Source organism: Nannobrachium achirus (genome assembly GCF_963921795.1).
Source record: "Nannobrachium achirus genome assembly, chromosome: 4".
Taxonomy (NCBI): domain Eukaryota; kingdom Metazoa; phylum Chordata; class Actinopteri; order Myctophiformes; family Myctophidae; genus Nannobrachium; species Nannobrachium achirus.
In genome coordinates, this window is record NC_137813.1 from 72,983,046 (window position 1) to 72,996,016 (window position 12,971).

At 39.2% G+C, this 12,971-nt stretch overlaps 2 long non-coding RNA genes across 2 annotated transcripts; both read right to left on the bottom strand.

Annotated features, from left to right (window-relative positions):
• Positions 1-1,397: 1,397 nt before the first annotated feature.
• Positions 1,398-2,272, bottom strand: LOC308284478. Its single transcript, XR_013962017.1, has 3 exons — positions 2,133-2,272; positions 1,805-1,878; positions 1,398-1,620 (listed from the first exon to the last, which is right to left on the bottom strand). It is a non-coding gene; the product is annotated as an uncharacterized lncRNA (long non-coding RNA).
• A 136-nt stretch (positions 2,273-2,408) lies between these two features.
• LOC308283997 lies at positions 2,409-3,300 on the bottom strand. The gene is made up of 3 exons (XR_013961982.1): positions 3,172-3,300; positions 2,608-2,712; positions 2,409-2,483 (listed from the first exon to the last, which is right to left on the bottom strand). It is a non-coding gene; the product is annotated as an uncharacterized lncRNA (long non-coding RNA).
• Between the last annotated feature and the right edge of the window lie 9,671 nt (positions 3,301-12,971).

Genomic DNA, 12,971 nt, shown 5'->3' on the forward strand with positions numbered 1-12,971 from the left:
GTATCCTCCTTGTCAAGCTCGACGTTGGGCATTTGGACCTATACATGGAGAAATGGAGCGAACCTGTGTGGCCTAAACATGGAGATGTGATGTGGTACAGAATGACTCATATATGGGCATAAAAAGTATGTCATGTGACATCACTTCCTGTACAGACAGTCAGACAGACAGCCATTGACTCCGGCCTAACAATGGCTACTTATGACGGTAGTCCCATATGACATGATGGACTGGACTATCTCCATATATAGTGTTCTCCACATCTCCATGTTTAGGCCCTATCGCTCACACCCTAGGTGGGGTTGGCGATAGGGCCTTTTTTTGTGTGGAGTTTGCATGTTCTCCCTGTGTCTCCTAGGGTTGATAACAACTAGAATCGTCAGAGAAACGCTGTGGTTGGCCAGATAGTCAAGAATTGGCGCGACGAGGTCAATGTCACCCTGAGGTCGCATTCCACCCTCAGGTGTCTTACTAGTTATTGCTATTATTAATCATTGGCACTGATGGGCAGTAGCTAGCCACAGGTAGCTAAGCTACATAGCTTAACTACTATGGGTGTAACGATACATTTTTGGTTGACGATACGATACATGGACGATATTGGTTCATTCATGGCGATACGATTCGATTCAATGATTTAAAATCGATATAGTAACTATTTAGCAAAGAAATTAAATCTGTGTGAAAGGTGAGGATAGTGCAGGTTTTTAAGGGAAACATGTATTATTATGGATATAAATAAGTAAACACAGTGATGATCTGCCAAATACATGGCATTGTATATTGACAAACCTGCACCTTGACATGAACCCATAGATTAGACACATTTATCGATAGACCAGTAGCTAAATGGAAAGGAAAATAAATTAAACCCCTCCTTTTCATTTTTTCTTCTTAAAGAGGTGGTGCCATGATTTGCCCCCCCCCCCCCCCCCCCCCCCCTCTAAAACATGATTATCAGGTATTCTGATTATACTACACACAGAGAAATAAAGGGCCGGTTTTGTACCTTAAAAGGTACAAAGGCTTCGTCGCTGGGGGCGTACCCTCGCTGGGTACAGAATTGTACCTTTAACACTGGTACATTATTGTACCTTCTTGTTTGTACCTTATAAGGACCATTTCTGTACCCCGAGTGACAATATTGTACCTTCTTGTTTTTACCTCTAAATAATTTATGTACCCCTATAGTGACAACATTGTACCTTCTTGTTTGTACCTCTAAACCATTTCTGTACCCCCAGTGAAAATCTTGTACCTTCTTGGAAACCTTTTTACAGGTTGTAAAAAGCAACATGTAGATCTTCTTCAAACACAAAATAAAACCCAGTCAGATCTGCAATAAAACATTTATTAAAACTGTAAAAAAAAAAACATGAGGTCACACCCTCCAACAAGTTATCCATTCACTGTAGTATAGAATGAAAATAAAGAATAATATATTTACATTTCTAAAAGCGCACATAAAAAAGTAATTCCTTCTTTGAACAAATGAGACAACTCACAGAAAGGCAAACAAGTTAAGGAGCAGTTGGATTGATGCCAAAAGTCCAATGCAGAAGGTCTGAAGCAGTAAGTATCCATGAGGAACTGATGGCTGGAATGCAGCAACATGACAATCTGGCAGGGAACAAAGAACAAGTATAAGTAGTGAATGGATTGTTCTAAATCTTAAAATACAAAGAAAAAACATTATTTATTTATTTTTTGCACATATTTATGCTCAAACATAAATCCTAAACAAGTCAGAAGTTAATTCACACAAATGCTAACTTTATCTTTCTGCCTTCAAGCCTAAAGTTACCTTTAAATGAATTCCAGTGTGAAGCAGGCTTGATCCTTGAATAGCAGTTTGTAATGTGCTGCAGCCTTGTGTTACTGTAAGGAATACAAATACAATCAGACCCAATATTAAGTCACTCTTACCTAGTAATTACTTAAAAATACAAACAAATGTTATACAGGCATAAATAGTGTGCACTTTGAAGTTCAAAACAGCACATCCATGAGGAACAGAACAGTATCTACACCAGACAGTCTGGCTCTTAGCAAGCAGAACAATTTTAACTTTACAAATATCCAATAAATACTTCCAATTTTGAGTACATGCAATGTAGAGTGGATAAAGTCACCTGTAAACACAGTTGGGATGTCTGGAAGGCCATCTTAATCCTCCAACTTGACTTGACTGTACTTTGCAGTGCTGAATACTGGTTTTCTGGCATATACCACATGGACTCCAGTGGTGTGAATCTCCAGATATTTTCTCTAGATTTAAGCACATTAACAAATAAACATTAAGAAATATCCCTGAATGGCAATGAGGGACAAGTGTTTTCCCTGCTGCTTGAAATGTTTATTTACCTGACAGGTCTTCAGAGCAGGTCTCGTAGTGCCTCCGCCTTTTTGTGCATTTATATCTAGATGTGCTCTGGAGCAGTACATCCAAAACAGGGCTCTGGCATTATCATCCAATGACCCACCTGGGTAGAAGGAAAGATGGTATAAAAGAAGCAAAACAGGATGTCACACAAATAGGGGTGGATACACTGCTTAAAATGGATTAGTTGAATAACTGAGAAAATATTTTGAGAGCATAAAATATACCTTTGGTTTTGAAAGTACATAAACAATCTATGCATATGTAGTGCAGCATTCCATTCAAGTCATCCAAGAATCTCCTGCTTCTCCTCCTGCTTCCTTGCACAAGCCCTGGTAAAGATAATGACAAAATAACAAACACATTAACCAGCCAGTATTGGTTTTGTACCTTCACACCTTTAAAGGAACATTTATGTACCCTGCGTGGCAACATTGTACCTTATTGATCTGTGCAACTCTAAAAGAACATGTCTGTACATGTCTGAGTGGCTACTTTATACTTACCCTCCACTACATTTAACAAGGAAATGCTATACTTTTAAGTTACCGGTAATTCATTTATGTGAACCACCTTTTTTAGTGTACAACTAATTATTCACTCTTTGGGATAATGTCAAATGTATGCCAAGATGCCCTTACATTTAGTTAGTTATTCATTCCAACCTGCTAACTCTAACCTGATAACATAAGCTGCTAGCAGCTAACCTTTCAAACAGTTAGCACTAAACAGCACTTGAGATTAAAGTTTTGACCAATTTGGAAGAAAATAAAACACAGAGTTTTTCTCACCTTTGCCTTGCAGTCTTCCACACCTTTCAGATTTCACAGGACTTTGAGAAAAAATAGATAATTCAAATGTTCCATGTCAGCCATGTAGCTCTTGGCTCCAGACTCCAGTCCAGCAAGTAGTTAGCTGGCATGTTGAGTCACAGTCAGAATAACTTCTAGTTGTAAGTGCTTCTTACTCCAATGAGTACATTTTATGACTAATCTCAAGGTACAGTAGGCTAAACATGTTTGCTCTCTAAGCAAAAGATACATCTCTCACTGTCTTTTCCCTCACAAACTACATCTGACTGTTGCATTTCCCCCCATAAACAGTAGCTCCTCCTCCTGGTCAAAAGGGTACAAATATGTACCTTAAGTGGCCAACAATTATTTTGTACCTTTTAAAATGCAATAAAGGTCCACAGTTGTCACCATAAGGGCCATTTAAGTACCTTCTACCAATCACAGGGTACTGTTATGACAAATGGACCTTTTAGGGTACAGAAACGTACCCTTATTTCTCTGTGTGTAGGAGGAAGATTTTTTCCAAAAAAGTATACAAAAAGAGTTAAAATTGGGTTTTTATGTGGCCACACCCCCAGTTCATTAAGTATGCATGGATGGCATGGTGGGTGGTGACCCAGCTGATATAGCCACACCCCACAGTGTTGGGTGAATGGCAATTGGGGAGGAGTTGATACTGTGACACACTTAGTATCTGTGTTTTTTAACTGACACTTTTGACCACAAGTGGCAGCCTCCAAGAGAAAACAAACAAATACTAAGAGAATAAATCATTTCTCAAAAAAAAAAAAAAACACATCAGGGGGTCTAATGAAGTACTTTCAACCTCCTAGACACATGAAAAACAGAAAAAGTACAAAACTATATGGCACCACCTTTTTAAAGATACTAAATACAATGCACAAGTAGTTAGTATCGATACAATCGATTCTTTGCACTGCCGATTCGATACAATACAAAATAAAACGATACGATTCGATTTTAGCTGTTTTCATTTCGATATACTTCGATTTTGTAAGTTAAAAACGATATTTCGATGCAGTTACTATATTGTTACACCCCTATTAACTACATCTAAGTAGCATAACGGAAATTTGCTAATTTTCTTTGGGGATAGCTAATAGCGTAGTTCAGCTATATTTAATCAGAGTAACTAGTAATGTAGCTTGCTACATTTTCCAAATAGCTTACCCATCACGGTTGGGAAAAATTAATAAATAAATAAACCAGTCAATTGCAATAGTGAGGGGACATTCAAGAGTCCCCAAATGATTAACTTAATATGCAACATTGTTTTCTCACTCAACAGTAAACAAATCAACATAAAGTTTAAATGTATATGCAAATGATAAACATTGGTCAAATTGTCAAACATTAAAGGCAGAAATTGTGAACATAGCCGATTTACATGCTCACAAGTCACAACGCCTCACGTTGCGAGGCGTTGTGAGGCGTTGTGAGCATGTAGATCTGCTATTTTCACAATAGACCCCGTATTATACAAAATGTAATGCCTCATCTAATGCTCGTCAGGGTGGGGGGTCCCCCCAGTTAAAATATGATTATTTTAGGGTCACGGCCTGAAAAGGTTGAGAACCACTGCTGATATAGGCCGCTGTTTCCCAAACAGTGGGTCGGGACCCATTTGTGGGTCATGAACCAATTTATACGGGTCACGACCCGAGTAAAAATCCCATATATATATATATATATATATATATATATATATATATATATATATATATATATATAAATATATATATATAATTAAAACAGTGAAAACTGAAAATAGCCAATTTAAGGGGCAAACGTCTACTTTATCTTTTGGGTCTTGAGTTACAAAGTTTCAGAGAAACGGATGCGTTTCGGCCTGGCGTCCTTTGAAATGCTGAGGAAGGCGTTTTTTCCATTTGTCTTTATCCACATGTGCGGTGTGGGGTATTCCTACACAGCTGTATCAAAGGAAATGAAACAGAGTTGCAGTTAATATTTTAAACAGGATACTGTGTCATTAAACATGCAGTATAAAACATAGTATAATTCCTTCAGTGTCTCTGGTCAGTTATAATTCTTTCAACAAACACTTGGGGCCCTGTTTTTGACCATCCTAAACCCTAAATCCCTAAACTTCTTTACCATTTTGAAAAACATTTTTTAAATAGTTCAAATAGCTGATCTACAACTAGCTGATCTACCGTATAAACAAACAATCAGGATTTGGCGGTGCATGAGCAGCAAGCGGCATGCACAGGAGAAGCATGATCCACAAGCTCACAACATGTCGATGTAGATCGGCTATGTTGAGTATTAAAAACAATATAATCAAAATAGTAACAATGCAAAGAAGTTTATGGGTTTAGGATTTAGCATGGACGCAAATGGGGCCCTTAGTCTCAAAATATAATTGATTGTGGACTCCGATGCAACTAATCAGTGTTACGATTTTTTTCTCCAATTTTACATTACATAATTTTGTTCATGTGAAGATTATATAAAAATGACAAATGGTTTATATAGCTGTAGATCAGCTAGCTCAGCTTTTTGAACTATTTAAAAAAATCTCCCTCCTATAGGTGTAAACAGGATCATGTGGGGGTTTCAGCGGATAGCCATTGCCATTCGCTGGAAGGAATGAGTGGGGGGAGGGGGGATACGGGATAGGGGATTTTTTTTTTACTCATAATAATGTACATTGTAATCTACATGTGAGCCTCTGTGCTACTTCTATTTGAAAATGTAATACACATATTTGAAAAGAAAGATTATACTAAGATCCCAATGGCAGTTATTTTTGCCACTTCTAGTTTTTCCCCCTGTAATGACACCTCTCTCTGGTTCCGATTTAAACAATTTGCTTCTTGAAATAAATGGCAATTTAAAACTTGACTGAATTAAAGAATTCTTTGTTTCCGTTAATCAATTAAGAATTCATATACAAATATCGATGTTGATAATATACATATTGAATGGATGCTGTAATTCTATTGATATCTGTTACAGAGGATTAAATTACTAAGCAGTTTTTTCTTTAACATTATATTTTAATTATTTATACTTTACCATTCACGTAGTCAGGGGACTTGATTACTTCATAGACGTCTGTGTTGCCTAAAGGTAAATAATAAGCATTAATGTGGTGCTTATAAATGGTATTTCAATTTAATTAATTCCATTAATTTATATTAAAAATAACCAGATGTCAGAAATGTTCTTGACCGATGTGATTGGTTTAAAGACTGACCATGCTGTAGTGGGCAGTACACATGATCAGTAACTCCACTTTGATTGGTCGTCTGGTCTGCAGCTGAGCCCTGATTGGGGTCCTCATACTCAATGGGCCTGTTATTAAAATAAAATAAACATTTATCAGAAATGGCGTAATCAAGATGTAATCTACTGCTGTCATGCATGTTGATGAAGACAGAGTATTGTACTTACGTGATATAATCTGGATCTGTAAATTAAAAACAATACGTTTTACATATTATTTGATATCAAATAAAAACATATAAGTTATTTGTCAGTATGTTTTCTTCATGTTAAAGCAATCACTTTGGCAGAGGAATGTTTTGGTTGTTACCTTGTCATGGAGAAACTAGTCCAATTAGGGAGATTGCTGCATCACACAGGTGATTAGAAATGAACTAGCCTGGGAACGATGCAAATTGGCCAATTGGGAGCGATGCAAATAAGGAATGCATGTCCTTCTGTTATGCAATACCCGTTATACCCATTGGGTGGTTCTGGGAAGTCTTTGTGCAATCACAAACATCTGGGGGGTAGCTAGTCTTCATACCCAATCCAATGACACCTAGTACTTTCAAAAACGAATAAGAAATACATTTGAGCTGATCAGATTATTTTTCATTGACATCAGCAAAAATCTTGGGCTGCCAGCATTAACAGCCAATAGCCACTTTTCCTTGGTAAATTCTAGTCTGCAAGAGCTTATGATTTTGGTGTTCTGTGTTCAGATAACCGAGGCTGTTCCAATGGAGAACGTAGCTGTGCCTTGTATCTTGCATTGCTGGATTCAGCATTCAAATGCCTTTCCAATTTGTATTTTAGCCTTTCATAGGAACAGGGGGGTTTGTTTTTCATTGTGTGTGTGTGTGTGTGTGTGTGTGTGTGTGTGTGTGTGTGTGTGTGTGTGTGTGTGTGTGTGTGTGTGTGTGTGTGTGTGTGTGTGCGTGCGTGCGTGCGTGCGTGCGTGCGTGCGTGCGTGCGTGCGCGCGTGCGCGCGAAATACAAATATTAATATAAATAATTCAACGTTAAGACAACCCGGTTCGAGAGTGGTGTCTTCGGATCGGTCTCGGTGAGACGGACGCAATGGCACCTTCCTGGTTTACGTAGGACTAAGGGAACCAGAGAAAGGCAATGGGGAAGTTCTCAAAGAAATATACAGCAAATGTGCTGGGGAATTTGTTGGTTGAAAAACTGAAACTAAAATAATCATAAATAAAATCTAAATATGGGCCTAAAAATGAACGGACAGTTTCCTTGTACTCAGGGGAGTAAGGTGCACCCAGCTGTGCAGTGAATTTGAATGATAATATTGATGAATATATTCAATATATTAATATAATAAAAATAAGATGTCATTTAAACGGCTACATTTTGCCGTTTGCGGCCGCCGACAGTAGTGAAAATGATGGCAGCCAGCAGGGTTTAAAATCACTATTCCTTGGTTCTGAGAGCCGTATGCTACCTGAACCACCACAGCTGATCGTATTTGTAATGCATCCTTGCACTGTTATTATTTGACACAGGGAGTCGACGGGGTTCAACCAACGAACTCGTTTCCTACAGAGGATCGCCCCGATGGTCAATTCCAACACACTGAAGACCATAGCTGGTGCAATAATCCAGCCCCTCTTTGACTACGGAGTCCACGTATGGTATTGTGACGCCCCACAAGCCCTGAAAACTAAACTACAAACAGCCCAAAATAAACTAATTAGGGTCCTGCTTAGACTTCCCTATCAGACTCACCTCACCGCTACTCACCAGTTAAGAGTGGGGTGGCTCAGAGTAGTTGACAGAGTACAGCAACTTGCAATGGGCCTGGTGTACAAGATACACTACACCACTATGATACCCAAGTACCTGTCAAAATACTTTATAAACATTAAGGATGTCCATAATTACAACACCAGAGGCAGCGCCACAGATCACTTTCAACCCAGAGTCAAAACCAACAAAGGGTCAAACTCTTTTTTCTGCTATACCACCAAAATGTGGAAAGCCTTACCGAAGGCCACAAAGGAGTGTGGATCACTAGCATCCTTTAAAATTGCCCTGAAAAACCACTTACAGGCAGCAGCCGTTCGCAACTGGTAAAAAAGAATCTAGCCCAACCCTACCCTCCCCTGCCCCTTCTTTGTATATACTGTTTGTTTTGACTTACTGTCTTCTATTTTGTTTTTCTTTACATATCTACTGCATAGTACTGTGTTCTATTTGTCTGTCATTCAATGTTATATGAGATACTTCAATGGTTTCCAGTGGAAATAAGCTTAGTCTTTTCATGGATCTCCTTTTAGTAGACCTTGTACCAGTGAACTGTACCGTCATGAAACTGTACCTTTTCCTATGCAAACTTCTAATAAAGTCTTCAATCAATCAATTCAAACTCAGGAACTTATGTCGATGAAACCTGTGCGCTACCGCTGGACCACGGCAACAGCTTATAACTTACAAGTGTTCCAGCAGCTATTAGTAGTTGACATATCGCCTCCCGCTGTTCGTTTTAGGTCGGTGCATTTTGTTTGACAACACAAACTAACTTTATATTGATGGATAGCTATAAAACGATTTTATTTAATCATTATTGTATGGTGTGGCCGGGGAGACATGCAGTCTTGTGTGTTTGTGTCTGTTGGTGTCAGAATGAATTATGTAACTCAATAGTCTGCTATAACAGAGAGCTCTTGTGGGTCATTATCTGAGTTTATTTTTTTAAGTTTAGGCGACTGTCGAGCGCCGAGGCATTTAGTGCGGCGTTATTTAACACCCCTTGTAAAAGGACTAATAGACGTCTGACAGACGTTAATTAGCCAGGAAACTGCTCATGTGGATCCAAACTACAACTACGAGGTAGAACCGGTAGATCTAATCATTTCAAACTATACTGTTAGCATCCGATAATGAACAACTTGATAAAAATGTATTTAAAAAAAGATGGTCTAACACACGTTTGTCCTAAACGGTGATAACTAAACTAGACTATATAGTGAAATTGGCTCTTAAAATTACTTTAGTCCAATATTTGAAAACCAGGTGTGCATATTAAAGCTGTTTTTTTAATCAACAAGTATGGAATAATGGATTAAATGTAATCAGCTACAATCGGTCTATAGACAGACTGACGATAGACGGTTCAAATGAGGGCTAACCATAAACCATAGGTCTAAATGACGGCTAGTGTTTACTGGGCTAAGACGTCCTCGGAATTCCGAACGCAATGGTGCGCCATTCAAGGACGCCGGACGCACCATTCGGCCGGTATCGCACATTCCCCACCGAAAAAAATGAAAGAATAGCATTTATGCTGAATTTTTAATAACTTCCCGTAAAAAAATCTTCCAAAAATGTTATTTGCATTACGATTGCGTCGTCGAAATACATATATAACTCGTTTGATTCACTTCGGGAAGTTTGGGGCGTGACAACTGTTATGTTTGTTATTACTACTCATGTTGTTTTGCATATTATTGTAGGCTATAGCCTATTGTCTTTTGTCACTGAAAGTCTCGATGAACTGAATACAAAGGAATGCAATGGAAATGAGCCCTGGCTTTTTAGTTTTATTTTATTATTTTTTTACAATGTCGTCAATTAAATGAAGTCCCCTCACATCTGTGGGCAAATTACATCCTGCACATAATTCCACATCAAACTCTGCTCTGAGTCTAATGATCATTACATCCTGATGTGAAAGAAAATGTGTCAAAAGAATAAAACATGACGGTTGTTATGCAGTTCTTTCTTTTTCTTTTTACCCCTTGTTCTCCCCAATGTAGTAGTTATGCCAAATGATTCTTCCCCACACTCATTTCTCTCTTTTCACTGCTGTTGTATCCTACTGACTCACTAGTGCAGGGGTTTTCAAAGTGGGTGACGGGGCACCCTGGGGTGCCGCAACAGCAGTCCAGGGGTGCAAGATCATTTGATGATATTTGGAATTTACTCCAATTATTACTTAATTAACAATATATATTTAGTATAATTTTAAACTTGAAGTACAGAGCAATTTTCAGTCAGTTCAAAGTCTTAACCAAAATGGCTATTAGGCCTATCTCACAACATAATCACTAAAATATGCTATAAACATAAGGTGCTGGGAGTGAAAATTATGAATATAATGTAGGGGTTCCTCGGATGAAAAGAATATTTATAGGGGTGCCCTGAGCCAAACAAGTTTGGGAATCCCTGCACTAGTGAATCAGTCTGTCAGTCATTCAGTGACAGTTACACATCTCCTCCACCAGGGGGCGAAAGGCATTAAAGCAACAGTGCCTGTATCCATTATAGTCCAGTCATTTTAGGGTTAGACCTAGAACAAATTGCAATAGTAGCAAACTCAACTGATTTTGTATCCTCATTATGTCCTTAGTGAGGGAAAAAAAGTCCCAAGGAATCCCACCGGGGCAAAGTTTTGAAAACGACCTATATACCTTCACTTACTATACACTACAATATAACGGAAAAAAATGACTGAAAAAAATCTGCTTTAAGTGGGATATGAGGGGTCAAACTAGGTGTTTTTAATTATTCTGAATCCATTGCAAGCATTTGTTTTGCATGAAAAACATTCCTTGGGCTAAAAACGGACCCCAAAAGACTGAAAATTTATGAAAATTGATGAAAATTGACGTTTTGAGTGGCCATTTCTGGCCCAAGGAATGTTTTTCGTGCAAAACAAATGATTACAATGGATTCAGAATAATTAAAAACCCCTAGTTTGACCCCTCACATCCCACTTAAAGCAGATTTTTTTTCAGTCATTTTTTCCTTTATATTGTAGTGTATAGTAAGTGAAGGTAGATAGGTCGTTTTCAAAACTTTGCCCCGATGGGATTCCTTGGGACTTTTTCTCCCTCACTAAGGACATATTGAGGATACAAAATCAGTTGAGTTTGCTACTATTGCAATTTGTTCCAGGTTTGTTCCAATTTTGGCCTAAAATGACTGGACTATTATTGCGCATGCGCTAGACACGTTGATCCGGAAGCCGGATCTTCCGGAAGTAGAATGTTTCTGGCGTGGCGTTTCCACAACAAAGGAACTGTTGGTGTTTCATGGTGGTTTTGGGACGCGACCAACAAACCTAAGCATAAAGGTGGTTGCCGGGGGGCAAGGAGCTCCGCTGTGTTCACTTGGAACTTGCGGAGGTGCTGAAAGTCGGGGGGACGAAGATGTATTATAACTCGGACGGACTTTGCAACGCTCCACACGGAGACTCGCTTTAGCTCGGTGGCGGTGTCTCACGTGGATCAAGTCCGCTTGAGTGTTGGTGTTTAGTTTCATGGTGGTTGGGACACAGCGCGTGGTGAAAAGCTTCTCATATTAAAAGGAGTTAAAACGCTTCAAATGGAGTCTGTACGGCTGAAGATAAATGAACACATGACGTCGGTGGGAGAGGAGATATTGAGTGTTTTGGAAAAGCAACAAAGTGTTGATGTTTGTCGCGTGAAGCTCGATGTCAGAGTGTTTGTGTTGGAGCGCCTCCGTGCGGCCGCAGAGGTCATGTGCAACCTCTTCCAGAGAGAGATGGAGACACTACACAACACCACCCAGCTACACACTGCAGGTATGTCTGTTACACACACAACACCACACTACACACACTGCAGGTTTGTCTGTTACACATCCATCACCCAACTACACACTGCAGTGTCTGTTAGTCTAGAGGATAATGACCATATTTTAGGTGAATCGTTCACTTTTTCATAAAAGCGTGAAATTTGGTAAACATGTACAGTTTGCGAGTATTCCTACCGTAGGAGACGGGGTTGCATAAATTAGAAGGCGCGGCTTGTGATTGGCTGGAGCGGAGGTCTGGAGTGCTCAGCTGTGGTCACTTGGACTGCGCGGGCGTTTATCGTGCGCTTGCCCAGGCTTTACGGCCTGGGCATAAATATAACGATTGCGCGAAGAGCAGGACCAAGGTCCGCTGGCCTTCGCGCCGCTTGCAATGTCGTGGACAATAACTGTGACATATCTAACCATAAAACGAGCGCTCCTTCAAACACCGTCTCCTACGCTTGGAACAATAGCGTACAGTTTAGGGCCCTGAACATTTTCAGATATGGAGCCAAACCCAAAAACGCCCCCTGGTGGCCATGGCGTCCATTTTAATTTCTGCCATTACCAATTATTGTATTTTGCATCATAACTCCTGAACCAAGCATGATAATACAGAATATGTGATGTCTACGCCTATGTTTTGATGGTCAAGGATTCCATTGATATCATGTACAACATCATATAATGTTCAGGTGAATAGTTAATTGTCAGTTCAGTGATGTTGTGAGGTAGTCCCGTGGTTTTGTCCAATTCTTTTTCACTTTTTCCTAAAAGTATGAAACTTTGTACACTTTAACAGTTTAGGGCACTGAATATTTTCAGATATGGAGCCATCGCAAAAACTCCCCCTGGTGGACATGGCGGCCATTTTAATTTCCACCATTGCCAATTACTGTATTTTGCATCATAACTCCTGAACCATGCATGATAATACAGAATGTGATATCTACACCTATGTTGTGATGGTCAAGGATTTCATTGATATC